Here is a 15,019-nt window from a genome sequence, read left to right on the forward strand (position 1 = left end):
TAAAATCTGTCAGCTTGTGTAAAACACGTCTTTTCTCAGTTCTAAAACGATACACATTAAATGCAGAACTTTCAACTTACAAGATCACCTTGTAGAAAGAAGTTGAAATACCAATAATTTACTTGTTTTAGAAAAAAAAAATGAATGTCAGTCATCTTCATTCAACTTTGCATGGTCATTATGCTTTTCTTACTCTGCTACTCTACTAAATAATAGCTTTTACAGATTAAAAAAAACTCCCTTATACCCTTATACTTATACCCTTATACAATATACAAAATATTGCAATACTTTGATATTTTCATTTTAACTCTATTGTAAATGGAGAAATTATTAACCTGAAATAAAGTGATCGAAGTAACCCTGAATAAAAGTCATTCAAAAGCTATTTCAGTGACACAACAGCAATGAAGAAATACAGCAAATTGACTCTGATGTAATACCAATGATCACGTCTTTTCACTCTGAATTAGTGGTCATGGATATGTTAAAAAATATGTGTTTGGTGCAAACTTTGCAAATACACATAAAAATACTGGATTTTCTAATCCCCGAAAGAAGTTCTCTTCTTTCACCTCTCAGTCGTGTAAGAGTTAATTCTGTTTCCTACAAGGATGCAATCTGTAAGTTAGGTCTGGAAGGCAGCAAAGGCAACCTGGACTTGAAGTTAACACTTCTGTTGTCAAGGGTTACTGATGGGGGAAGGGAAGGGGCTGGAAAGGGAAAGAGTTATGGAAATGAAGAAGGATTGTAGCACACACTACATAAATTCAAATGCTATACATGTATTTGGAATCAGATTTTGAGTCTGTTGTATTTTTGCATTGTGTTTTCATTTATTTAGTTTACACATTGGTGGTGAATTTATAGGTTGGTTGATGTTAACCTTCCGGGGTGTCCCTTTCCAACAATGTTCATTTAGTGGTACATTACATATATGTAATAATTTTGTAATTAAATTGGAATTTATCATAATTATTTACATCAAAGAACAATAAAATTATGTTACTTCCTAAATTGTAATATCAGTAAATATCATATCTAGGATTTTGTGGAAAGTCTATGTCATTTTAATTTAAATGAAGAGTTCTCTTCTCCTCCACAAAATTAAAGACAAAAGAAAACAGCATGTTTAAGACTTCAAATTAATATATATTAAGATTCAGCATTTAATATTCTAATTCTTAAAATAACTGGCTTTCCTGATGATGAACTAAAGTGATTTTGCACACTGTTTCAGTATTTCAAATTGCTAGTCACCACAGGTCTGCCTCACTTTAAATCTCCTTGTTATGCCAATTTGCATTACTAATGGACTTGCTAAGAGAGAAACTGCAAAAAGAGAATGTAGCAATTAATAGTAAATGCTTGACATACTGTGACATTATAGATACCTTTATGTTGATTTATATTTTTATGCCAATATTTACAAGGAAAATATTTCTGAATTTCTAATTTTGCAAAGTAAAAATGATGCCCATGCCATTGTCATTGATATGATTTTTTTCTGTAGCATTTGATTAATATAACCCGTGTTTTATCATTGGTAGACTCATATTTTGGCTTCTACTATCTACTACCCGTGTAAGATATTTTATCTGGAGTAGCTATGAATTGTAAGGAATACAATTGGGTGCTATGTGTACCTATGTGAAGCGCAGAAGTATTTGATTATATACAATTTCCTGGATTTATATGAGAGTAATGCATCATAGAGAGCAAAAGAGGGTTCTCTTGCCAAAAGTATCTGTGTGAATTTTCCTTCGAAAATGTTCTTTTAAAATCCTTTGTATGATCAAAGCCACTCCACACAGACAATTAAAAGCAGATATGAAATGATAGATCACATGACAGGAGTTAAATGTAAAGGTTTTTTTTTTTCCTCCTCCCTCGGTTAAACATCGCAGCAGGCATTACAATACCAGAGGTAACGAATCAATTAAATCCATTTTCCCCTCGGCGTCTCCAAAGCTGCGTGCCTAGTGTTGCTGTGTAGTTTAGAACCGGAGCAGTAGGACCCAGGGGCCTCCGCAGCCACCAATAGAAGCGCACACTTGGACCTATTTGTATGCAATGCCTTCTGCTCTGCGCATTAATAGTAATACAGATAACGGGTTTGAAAGAATTCTCTACCGAAGAAGGATTGAATTTTTCCAGGGTGCTGATACCGAGAAGAAACCCGACTTCACTCTCTCCCCATTTTCCCACTCTTAGGTTGAAAAGTCTCAGACACCTTTCGTTGGTTTAAACTCGGAAAGGTCTCAGTGCACAGCAAAGTTGGAGGGGCTGCGTCTGCACTACGGCGCCGCTAGATCGCTGAAAACAGGCTTATCCAAGGGTAAGTCTCGCAAATGGTTGCAAAGGAAGTGACAGCAGGCTTTCGGTTTGTGAACGGGGACACGCTGGGTTTTACACTGGTGGTTGTGGGAGTGCAGAACGGTTGCCGAGAGGACTCTGCAGTTTATCCAGAAATTGTGGCTGATACGCCAGGGTGTTTTGGGGTAGAATCAAAAAACCTTCAGGCTAAATCGGAAATTGCAGCCTTGCGATCGGGAGGGATTCAACAAGTTTTCCTGCAGGGATGCGATGTTTGTTTATTCCTTGCAAGTTGTGCAGAGTGTCCGTTCCAGGTAGGCTGCGACTGCTTAACAAAGAAGTTTTGGGATTTGTTTGTTGTGTGTGGCTGGACTAACCCTTGTCTGAGTAGGTTTCGTGCCGCTTTTGGCTTCTTGGGGGCACACCGCGCAATTTCCTCCTGGGATGCGGCGAGCACCAGCGGTCTGCTGGGCTGGGGCCGGGCAACTTTGCAGCTAATCTCAGTGTCGCTGACCGCGCCGTTGTGAGTGATGTGAACGGACTGAGGCGTAGACCCCGGCTGGCTGCAGGGAGCTTCCAAACTCTGAAAGCATTCTCAGGAATGGATGAGCGTGGGGGCTTTGAAAATAAGCGTTACTGGGTGGATTTTGGTAAACTCTTGGCGACACGTAGGCAGTGGGGACTTTTGACACTTGCGATTGCAACCTGCAGGATTTTGCCTGAAAACATGGTGCTGATGTGAAGATGAGCGCTGAAAGCTGAGCCAGCGGGGACTTTATGTGAGGGAGGAAATGAGGGAGGGAAGGAGGAAGAATGAGAGAAGACAGATGAATGGAAAAGGTGCGTCCCGTCTTTCACACACAAAAACCACACGAGTGGGACGAACTAGGAGGCGCTCCAGTTGGTGGCGTTTAGCTGGAAAACGTATTGCAGGGAGGTCCAGGAGCCCCTGCATTATGGATGAAGCTCGTGCCCTTCTGGGGCCCCTTCCTGCTCCCTCTCCCGGCCCGCCCTTGCCAGCCCCGCTTCCCCGAGCCTGCGGCCCCAGCGTTGGCGCGGGTGCGGCCGCGCGCGGGGCTCGGTCCCACAGCTCCGCGAACACAATAGGGAGAAGCAGGCGAGCCCCGCGGGCGGCCGATGCGGAAAACTCGGCGTGGCAACCCCAGTGCCGCAGCCTGCGCTGCCGCTCCACCCGGGACAGCGGCGCTGCAGAGGCGGCTCTGCCCGGCTGCCACGCGCCCTGGGGTCTCGGAGGACCGCGTGCAGGGCGCTCACATCTGGCCGCTGAAATCCTGGGATCCCCTTCTAGGAGGCACTGTGTCCCACGCACATAGCGCGGTGGGGGGATGGAATGCTAAGACATCCCACTCCTGGCTCGAGTCCGAGCTTCCACTACTCGAATATCCTTAGTATGCACCCCAAGCATCTAGAGGACCTGTGCCCCCAAGAGAAAAACGACACGAAGGGGAAAGAAGGGAAATGTTGATGAGGCTGCAAGAGGGGAAGGAAAACAAGCAATTTGGGGCAATTATGGTCAGTGGTCAGGCTTTTCTGGGCTCTTTTAAGTGGATTGATTTAGACGGAGCTTTGAAATGCTGCCCCTGGCCTCTCTGCCGCACTAAAGGGGGCAGATTTCCAGAAGCAGGAACTCACTGGAGACTCCTGTAGATGAAGGGAGGAAAGGGCAGGGCAGGAGGCTCATTTCACAGGGTAGTTTAACCCTGACCTCAGCACCTCCCACCCTTTCACGCCCCGCCAGGGACTGCCCCGACCTTGTAAACTCCTCTGTGTCATCTGCCCTGTGTAAGTGATTTTCATCAAGCTGTGTGGTACAGAGGCCTGTTAAGAGATGGCTGTCTGTTTCCAAGTAGTGGTGGGAGGTTGTTTAATTTGGAGGTTGATTGTCAACCCCGGATGAGAGCGCAGAGGAAGGAGCGTAGATGCAGGACCCTATAGAATGGGCCACTTGGGGTTGTCAGTTACTTGAAGGCTACATACCAAAGGAAATAGAATGCTTTGAGCACCTGGGGGAAGACGGTGCCATTTCATTTTTTCCTCGCTTTCCCTGCGCCTCCTTTATTGTGGTTGTTTGGGAACTAGGATATAATAATTACCAAAAAAAAAAAAATGTTGAAAATCCACTGATTTATTTGGAAGCCTCATAACTGGGTTTTCAGGCCCAAACTTTTATGCTCCTAGCACCTATTGTTCTGAAAGCCTCAGTTTGCCACCTTAAAACCTGCTTCTCTACTATATCTTGAGGAAGCACTGGTAACTTTCAAAGGCCATCCGTAAGCATGCAGCATATTGATTTTATTAAAGGGAAGAGGCAGGGTTGGGAAATGTTCCGTGAATTTTTGCCCTTCCAATATCGGCCCCCATCCCCCCCCAAAAGGAAGATGAAGCAGCAGCAGCTCAGAGCAGATATCTAGTTAGTAAGAGGACTTTGTTTCTTAGGGACCTATACCTCTCCCATGAGGGACAAAGATTAGGAGTATGTAAGGAGTCGGGGCATTCACCTCATATTGTTGCCTTGGTTTTTGGACTTCCTTTCACCTTTTCCCACATATCTTCCTGCTCCATGCCTCTTCCAATTTAGCCCTGTAGGATCTGCAGAATTGAAGCACAATGACACAGCTGCAGATCCCTGGTGGAGGCTTGCTTCAGAAAACAGCTGTTAATCACATGTTTGTTGTATTTTCCTATTTACTTCCTTTTACTTCCCTTCCCTTATCCTGTCCTTGAACCAGCGTTACCACCTTCTGGGCTCTACTCTATGAAGGTTAGTGATTTCCAGAGATACAGCACTGAGCTGAGCATGGGAGGAGGGCAGAGACTCAACAGCTGCCTAGGGAGTCCCAAAGGTTTAATGCCGACTTTCTCTTACCCTATGCTGCATGAAATAAAGAACAAATACCCTAATATCTCCCCAAAGAGAACTGCATTGTTCTGTATAATTTTCCTTTACCTTGTAACATAACAGAATCAATTCAAACATGAAATAACATTGACCAGAGATGAAAAGGAAGCTATACACTTGTGTGCACTATTTGGAAACTAGTGTTGTGCTTAGCTACAAAATCTCACTTTTTGGCATTCCTGTATACTTAATACATTAGGAACTACTTTTATTGAAGCAAGATTTAATATGTTACTTTCATTATGAGGCTGAGAAACTCAAGACACCACAAAGATGTGAATTTAAAATGAAAAAAAGCAAGGCAGTAAAGCAAGCCCCTGGCAGCTTGATGAATGAGCAGGTGCAATGCACCATTTGAAATGTAACTTGAGGTGAGCTTCCGCCAATTTGCTGGAGAATGAGCTCCTTCTTGTCACCTAAACTCAACTGATTTTCCTCTCTTTCTGAGACCATAAACAAAAACATAATAGCATACAGTAGGCTAGATTATGACCTGGTCACATAATCGTTTATCTCTCTAAACTTGCTGTTGAAGTGAGCAATGTTACTGTTGATGTATTCATATTTGTACCTAAAATATATTAGTGCTATATGGATCAGTCAATTCTCCCAATTCTACAGGAAACTGAGGTTCTAGAAGATTAACTGACTAATTCAAAACTGTATAGGATAAAACTGTAGAAACAGTGTTAGGCACCGTACCTGCAACAGGTATTTCAGTTAATCCCCATATAACCCTTTCAAAGTAGGCTTTATTAGGTGTCTACAACATATGAAGAGAATGAAGCTCAGAGAGGTTAAGGAAAATATACATGACCATTCAGCAGAAAAGGGGTAGAGCCAGGATTAGAAACAAGTTCTTTCTTACAACAGAGTACATGCTTTTCTAGTATGTCATACTGCTGCTTTTAAATGAGCCATTCTCTTCAATTAACTATACCTACCTATTTTCTCCCATACTTAAACAAGGAGTTTGATTATTCCTTGAATTTTATTTTAGTACTCGTAATTTTTAAATCTCTTTTATGTCGTTTTCATGTCCAAAGCATTATTTGCATTTGTCCAAGACCAAACTTTTACAGTTACTTTCCAGGGATCTCATAGCCAGTAAATAACTGTTTCAGAAAATATACCCCACCCCTATCTGACACCCTACCCGTATTATCATCTCTGGGGAGCAGATCATTTGGGGAAAATTGAGGGACTTTTCATTTTCTTTGAAATTTGTACACATATAGCCAGGATGTCTGAGAAGGATCCATTACGTCATTTTCAGCCAGAAGTTGTACATTTCCACCTTTACATTCTGCACACATGTCTTCTCTAATCTGCAAAATTATCTTCCTCATTTGGCCAAACACTATCCATTTGTCCGGGATGGTTCATGTTCCTTCTTTACCATAAAATTTTTCTTATTATTCCAACACTATTGCTGTTCCTTACCTCTGAAATTCCAAGTAAGTTCCAATAACATCTGCTGTCTAATCTGGTCTTTATTCAGGGATTAGGAGTAAACTAACATTTCTTGAGCCTTTACCTTATATACTTTTACATACATTATCCATCAACTATAAATTTCTATTTCTTCATTGTATTTCTTCATTTTGCCCTTATTGTTTTTTCACTCTAGATAGTCACCCAGATGTTGTGATACATTTCTGGAGTTTCAATAATGACATCCAAATTTTATATTTCTTGTCCATGCATTGCTCTGATTGTCACACCTATATTTCCAAAGATCTAATGTCATCTCCACCTAGAGATGCATCACAAACATTTTAAAGGAAACTATCTTAAAGGAAAGCATTCCAAGCCACAGGTATCATCCTCCATGCCACACACTTGCTTATTTCTTTAGATTTCCAAGTTATAAATACTACATCATGCATCCAGACACATTCCTCTTTGCTATGTCCCTCTGCCTCATTCTCTATGTTCAGGTCATGAAAAGAAAAACAAATTATGATTTTTCTCTTGAGCTTCACCTCTTCTCCTCATGGGCCTGTCCTCCAATTCTTCCTTCTGCCTCCTGGGATCAGCCATTTGAAGTCATGTGCATCCAGCGTGGCAAGCTATCTGTTAGGGCAGAAATGACAATTTCTAAACTCCTTATCACGTCTTTGAAGGTACTCTGTGATATGAAGCATGAATTCTTCTTTTCAGTCTTCAGAATGATCAATTACTATGAAAATGTACTTGCATTTTATTAAATACTCAGGATGTTTCATTCCTCTGTGTGTGTGTGTGTTTGTGTGTGTGTGTGTGTTTTCCAGAATTCTGCCCCAAATGGTTCTCACTTTCTCATTTTTTCAGCGATGTTTGAAAACACAAAACAAGTGTCACTTCTTCTGTGAAGACCTTCATGTTGAGAAAATAGGTTTAAGTATTCCTCCCTTTCTGATCATTTAATAATGCCTCTGAAATTCCATTGCAATCATTTATTCATTTCTACTATGAGACTGCACTATGATCTGATGTTGTGTCTTCTCCAAATGCATATGCTGAAATTAAAATTAGGAGATGGGACCTTTGGGAGGTGATTAGACCATGAGAGCAGCGCCCTCAAGAATGGGATTAGTGCCCTTATAAAAGAGGTCTGAGTAGGCCGGGCGCGGTGGCTCAAGCCTGTAATCCCAGCACTTTGGGAGGCCGAGACGGGTGGATCACGAGGTCAGAAGATAGAGACCATCCTGGCTAACCCGGTGAAACCCCGTCTCTACTAAAAAATACAAAAAACTAGCCGGGCGTGGTGGCGGCGCCTGTGGTCCCAGCTCCTCGGGAGGCTGAGGCAGGAGAATGGCGGGAACCCGGGGGGCGGAGCTTGCAGGGAGCCAAGATGGCGCCGCTCACTCCAGCCTGGGCCACAGAGCCAGACTCCGTCTCAAAAAAAAAAAAAAAAAAAAAAAAAAAAAAAAGAGGTCTGAGTAATCTCTCTTGCCCCTTCCCCCACGACTAATCATGAGAAGATGGCCGTCTATGAAGCAGAAAGCGGGTCCTCCCCAGACACCAAATCTTCCAGCACCTTGATATTGGACTTTCCAGCCTCTAAAACTATGAGGAAAGCATTTCTATTGTTTACAAGGCACCTACTCCGTAGCGCTTTGTTGTGGCAGCCTGAAGATTCTAAGACAGACTCTAAATTCTGTGAAGAAGTATGCCTCAAACTTTGTCCATTGAACCAAATAAATCTTAAAAGTGAAAAAAATAACCCTTAAAACACCAGTTCCAGGATCCCCCATCAGAATGACTGCAATAGAATATGTGGGGGTGGAGCACTTGAGTCTACATAGTAACAGATATTCCAGGTGTAACCAGGGACAGGATGTTGATCACAAGAGTTGCTCTCCAATTCAGCCAGATCAATATGGTCCTGATTTTAGCAGTTGGGGGAGGAGCCATTTGCACAGCTTTTTAGATCTTATTTTGTGTCTTCCCGGATTACTGTGCTTCAGAGAAAGATTTGCTTAGAGTCTAATAAATTGGATCACATGAGTCATTCTTACCGAAGTACGAGAGTCCTGCATCAGAAAGGCCGATTTGCCAAGAGGAGAATTTCGGTAATCACATGTGAAAATGGCATTTAGAGTTGAGGTGCTGCTGTACAGAGTACTTGGAGCTTTTAATGACTCTGACTTTTTATTATTATGACATGTTTGATTAGCAGACACAAAAATGAGTTAAACAAGTTCCCTTGAATTACCACCCATGTTAAATAATAAAAGATTAAATGTAATACTGAAGTTTTCTGGGTACTCTTCCAGATTGAATCTCCCTTTTAAGAGCTAACCAGTGAGTAAATTTGCTGTTATTATTTATATGCATTTTGTCTTGCGTTTACTATATATATTACATCTTTAATTCATAAATAGTATTGTATTAATTAAGTGAAATATTTGCCTAAATTGTCAAATATTGCTTGCATTCTTGGAAATTTTTTTATGATTAATTAAAGTTGCTTTGGGTAGAGTTACTTTATTCATATTCATTGCAATATAGTATTCTATAAATAGTACATTCTATACTATATATACAGCATTTATATTCTATAAATACTATAAGTATATAAGTATATTATAATTTTAAATATATTATTAGATATTTAGTAGATATGGTAAAATATATAGTATATTCTATATATAGTATATATATTCATATATAATATAGTGCATATATATAGCATATATACAGTATTAAAATATATATTATGATTTATGTTTTTCTCTCTCATTTATAGGTATTTTCACTTCTTACTATAACAGACTGTAGCAATTTTTTGGCACATGTCTCACTATGCACATATACTTTTTAGATATTTGCCTAGAAGTGAAATTGCTGATGATATGCAATGTGTTTCTTCTCTTTTTTGTGCGCAAACCCATAATAGTACCTGTAGTATATATAGTTTCCAAGCATATTTGTGAAAGCCCCCATGAATATTTAATAATATTCACATTTCTTAATTTTGCCAGTTGAATGGTTATAATTTGTCTTTTCTGATTATTAGTGTGGTGAGCATGTTTTCATAGAACATTCAGGGTTTTTTTTTCTGTGAGTTGCTTAAACATATTTTTTACCCATTTGTCTAGTGAGACATTTATCTTTTATCTTACAGATTATAGAAATTCTTTATATATTCTGGATTCTACTTTTATTTTGGTATATGCATTTGAAATATATTTTTCTAGGTGGTGTTTTATCTTTTTTTCTTCTTAATGAAGGAAATAATTTTATGTATTTTTTTCAAATATGATATACATTGTGCTTTATTAAAATTGATAACCTTTTATTACATTTTTCCATCTTGTTTTGGGACACCAATCTTTATGGTGAAGTCATAAAGTATATCTTACATTTTTTTCTGAAAATTTTTCACTTATGCTTTTTTATTCTTTTTTTTTTTGAGATGGAGTCTCACTCTCTCACCCAGGCTGGAGTGCAGTGGCACAAACTCGGTTCACTGCAACCTCCACCTCCTAGGTTCAAGCAATTCTCCTGTCTCAGCCTCCCGAGTAGCTGGTACTACAGGTGCCCGCCACCACACCTGGATAATGTTTGTATTTTTAGTAGAGATAGGGTTTCACCATATTGGCTAGGCTGTACTCGAACTCTTGACCTCAGGTGATCCACCCACCTCGACCTCCCAAAGTGCTGGGATTACAGGCATGAGCCACCACGCCCCGCCTCAATTTTGCTTTTTACATTCAGGTATTTTGCTTTAGCTGGAATTGATTTTTTGTTTTATGTGCTGAAAAATATGATTGCCACTCATAAGTTTTCCATATGCGGGTGGGCTAGCACTGCCTTTTGTTTATAAGGCTGGTTGGCATCTGTCCTCACGTAAGACACTTGTTTCTGGTTATTGTCTGTCAGGTGGGTTTGTGGACAATCATCTCACTGAATCATCACAATGTTAATGAACCAAAGTGAAAAGCATTAATTAAGACTAATTAAGACTTCAAACAAAATCCGATTATGTTTAGCCAGAATTAAATACCATTTTTTAAAAGACAAACTGTATAATCTCTTTAAATTATATGTGAATTGTTCATGTGTAATGAGTCCTTAGCTAGGCATAGCATCATTTACTTAGTTTTAGTTCTTTATAGAGAATATTAATGAATACTATTTACTAAGGATGAACTTTCCTTGTGTATAGGACTATAGCAAAGGTAAACCTTAGAAATGGACTTCAGTATGTGGAAGGAAGAAGCATGACTCACTGTACGACTGTAGCATGACTGACCATTTGCCAGGTGAATTAGAACCTGGAGATAGAACATTTCGGCACAACAGCCAACAGCTTCTGATCAATGTGTAACTCTTGAATAAGCATTCAAAAATATTAATCCAAGCACAAAATGTTTTGAAAGGAAATTATTCCAGCATATTGTACATATTATATTAAATTTTACCCTGGAATGAGGAACTAGGAGGATTGTAAAACAACTTCGCTTGCTTATATGCAGTCGCAGAAAGTATTCTGTAAGAATTTACCTTTTATTCTCCAATTAACAACCTCATACTAAACAAGCATGCTTTGTGCTAAATAAGTATTAGATTTTTAAAATATTGGGTATTAATTTAAGAGAGTGTTAAAAATGGCCTGGTTTAGCCAATGACAGATGCATAAATTCATAAGCTTACCTAAAATTAATCTCTGTACCAAATATAAATTGTATTCATACCAATAATTTTGATTTCTTCCAGTGAATGCTTTTTGTCACAATTCTGATAAAGGAAAGAAATTATTTTGGAAAATGAAGGAATTTATTGTGTGCCTTTATTCAGTCTTTCTGGCCCTCTTTTATGTGATTTTGAGTTTGAGTTCTTCAGCACTCTGCCTTTCATAGACTCCAAGCTACTTTCCTAACTTATTTCCCTTTCTTCTCCCTTTCTCCTAAGTATAGTGTGTCTTACAATACACTGTACACTTTACCCTCCCTCAACACACCACTCTGTTTCCAACTCATTGCCTTCACCTTCTTGTCTTCTCAAAACACCTTTCTTCTTTTCTGTCTCTAGAGATTATGTTCATTCTCCAAGATATAACTTTATTTTTATGCCCTTTTTGAAGCATTTTCTCATTTTCTTATAGAAAGGTCATCTCTCTCTCATTTGTGTTTGAATAAGACTCAGCACTTGCCTGTATTACCCTTTAGCACAGCATTATTTGTGTCAATCTTAATAACCAGACTGTGACTAACTAGGACAAAGATGACAACAACGTATCGGTGTATTTATCTAAACTTATGCTGTCTAATACTCTAACCACTAGCTACATGTGCCTATTGACACTGAATGTGCTAGTGCAACAAAGGAACTGAGTTTTAAATTAAATTTATTTTAATTTAGAGTTTCAATTTAGATAGCTAATTTTATGTCGTGAATATGTGGCTGGTGGCTACTGTCTTGGATAGAGCAGATATAGACTGTTTCCATCAGCAGAGAAAGTTCTATTAGACAGTGTTGGGAAGAATAGACTCACAGTAGAATTAGAAGCAGATGAATTTATGAATAAAATAGTTTTACAGGGCATGGTAATAACATCAATGCTTTAATTTTCAGTGGATAGCTGCCACGGAGTTGTATTTTACTCATGATCGTGTTGATAAGAATAATTTTGCAACTCTACAGATTTCAGCATGTCCAGGAAAGAGAGAATCTCAGCCTGATCAAGGAGGCAATGACAATGTGAACCATCAAAGGAACTAAAAGAAGAGTTAAAGCTGTTTTTGGTGAATTCCCTAAATATTCACCTACAACCTGTTTTCCTGAGGTGGAAGTAGAGTAATCATCATCTTTTAAGACTCTGGGATATAAAAAAATGCGATTGGGCCAGTGGTCATAATTCCTTCCCTTAATATTTTGACTCCTTCACGTGAGAAGGTAAACTCATGTCTTCTTTTCCAAATATTGGATTCAATTTGACATTAATAGCCATAAGGATGACTATTATTCTTATAGTTATTATTTAGAGATAGGGTTTCATTCTGTCACCAGGCGGAAATGCAGTGGCACGATCATAGCTCACTGAAACCTCAAACTCCTGGGCTCAAGTGATCCTCCTGCCTCAGCCTCCCACAGTGTGGGCATTACAGGTGTGAGCCACTCTGCCCAGGTGTTTGGCCTCTGTCCTCATTTGAGACACTTGTTTCTGGTTATTGTCTGTCAGGTTGGTATGTGGACAGTCATCTCACTAAATGATCACAATGTTAATGAATTAATTAAGACTTCAAACAAAATCGGATTATGTATTACCGGTGGAAATGTGAAATGGCACAGGCACTGTGGAAACAATACTTTGGTTCCTAAAAAAAATTAAACATAATTATTAAATAATCCAGCAATTCTACTTCTGGGTACATATTCACAAGAATGAAAAGCAGAGACTCAAACAAATTATTTGTACAGCAGTGTTCTTAGCATCCTTATTAACAGTAGCCAAAAAGTAGAAAAGCCCCAATGTCTATGGATGAATGAATGAATACACAAAAAGTGATCTATTATGTACAATGGAATTTTTTTCAACCATAAAAAGAAATGAAATTCTGATACACACTGCAACTACATTGTGGGTGAACTTTGAAAACACTATGGTAAATAAAATATGCCAATAAACAGGATAAATATTATGTGGTTCCACTTATATGAGGTACCTAGAATAATCAGTCACAGAGACACAAAGTAGAATGGTGGTCAGCAGGGATTAAGAGGAGGGAGAGATGGAGAGTTATTGTTTAATGAATACAGAGTTTTCCGTTTGGGATGATGAAAGCATTAAGGAGATGGATTGTGGTGATGGTTGTACAACAATTTGAATGTACTTAATGTTACCGAGTTAAACACTTAAAATGGTTAAATGCATACATTTTAGGTTCCATATATTTTACCACAATAAAAATGACTTTGATAAATATTTATTATGGAATCATTTTTGCTTGGATATCTTCACTCCTTAGAAAAATATCTCCACTTCTAATGAGGCCTGTCAATGTTCATTTTAAAGATAACACCATATAATAATAGACTCTTCGCCTATTAATATTAGGAGGAAGGCAATAAATCAAGAGATTTTATGGAAAATGAACATACCTGCAATGCGTCTGCCCTATGGGTTGCAATATACTAAACAAGTATATTTAAGAGAGAAAATAAAATACATAACAGTGAATACTGGGATTCTGGATATGAGAGCTGGCGAGGTATGATAGAGGTTTTGGAATGAAATGACTGCATAACTGAATGCAGTAGGTGTGTAAAACCCCAAGAGGACTTCCTGTTGAGGGTGATACAAAGCGGCCAATAAGGCAATGTCTTAGCCACCTGCACATGCAAACTGCCAGATCAAAAACTAATATGATCAAATGGGATTACTCCAGCCACACAAATGTATGCCGAGATCGTGAATTGCAGATTATGGAGCATCTGCTCCCTTTCTGACTCCTTGTGGGGCAGGATATGTACAAGGAAGGGTCTTGCGGTGATGGTGAGAACACTGATTGCTCTTGGTGCTGGAAACAAGCCACAGTCACATCCTCTTCTTTTGTTTTTTCCCCTTCTTATTATGATTCACATTCTGATTATAATATCACTTTAATCTATCTTCCTATTCTAGTGCCATTAAATATTTTAAGTAGAAGCAATTTGGCATCCTACAGATAACACTCTTTCCAGATGATGCTCTAGGGTACTTAAAACCCTCCTTGAGATTCACTGCCCTTTTTACATTACACAAAGATAAGGCTTTTCATCTAACATGCAGAGGGCATGAGCTGTGAGTTTTTTGTTTTGTTTTGTTTTTTGTTTTCAGAAGAGTAACCCATTGGGCTAGCTTGGTTGTATTCTTTGGCATGATGCTGTTGCTTGTAGATGGGTTTCCATGTAATTAAATTCAGCTTAATAAGCACAAGAGGGTAGAAAGAAGATCTTGATTATCTATTAGAATAATATTGTAATTAGACAAATTAAGCAATCATTTTCATTCTAAGCATTGTGAGATAATTTGGGGGTATGAGAAACTATTATTAAAGTGGTATCAGGGCCTGGTACAAGTGGCTCACACCTGTAATCCCAACACTTTGGGAGGCAGAGGCAGGTGGATCACATGAGGTCATGAGCTCGAGGCCAGTCTGACCAACATGGTGAAACTCCGTCTCTACTGAAAATACAAAATTAGCCAGGCATGGAGGTGCGTACCTGTAATCCCAGCTACTTGGGAGGCTGAGGCAGGAGAATAGCTTGAACCCAGGAGGCGGAGGTTGCAGTGAGCCAATATCACACCAT

At 39.2% G+C, this 15,019-nt stretch overlaps 1 protein-coding gene across 1 annotated transcript in view; it reads left to right on the plus strand.

Moving 5' to 3' along the window:
* The first annotated feature begins 2,032 nt into the window (after positions 1-2,032).
* Positions 2,033-15,019, plus strand: part of ROBO1 (roundabout guidance receptor 1) — a 1,153,604-nt gene continuing 1,140,617 nt past the window's right edge. The window contains exon 1 of the mRNA XM_050779013.1: positions 2,033-2,338. The gene's annotated coding sequence lies outside the window, so the exon portion shown is untranslated. The remainder of the gene's footprint in view (positions 2,339-15,019) is intronic.

Source organism: Macaca thibetana, chromosome 2, assembly GCF_024542745.1.
Source record: "Macaca thibetana thibetana isolate TM-01 chromosome 2, ASM2454274v1, whole genome shotgun sequence".
Taxonomy (NCBI): Eukaryota; Metazoa; Chordata; class Mammalia; order Primates; family Cercopithecidae; genus Macaca; species Macaca thibetana.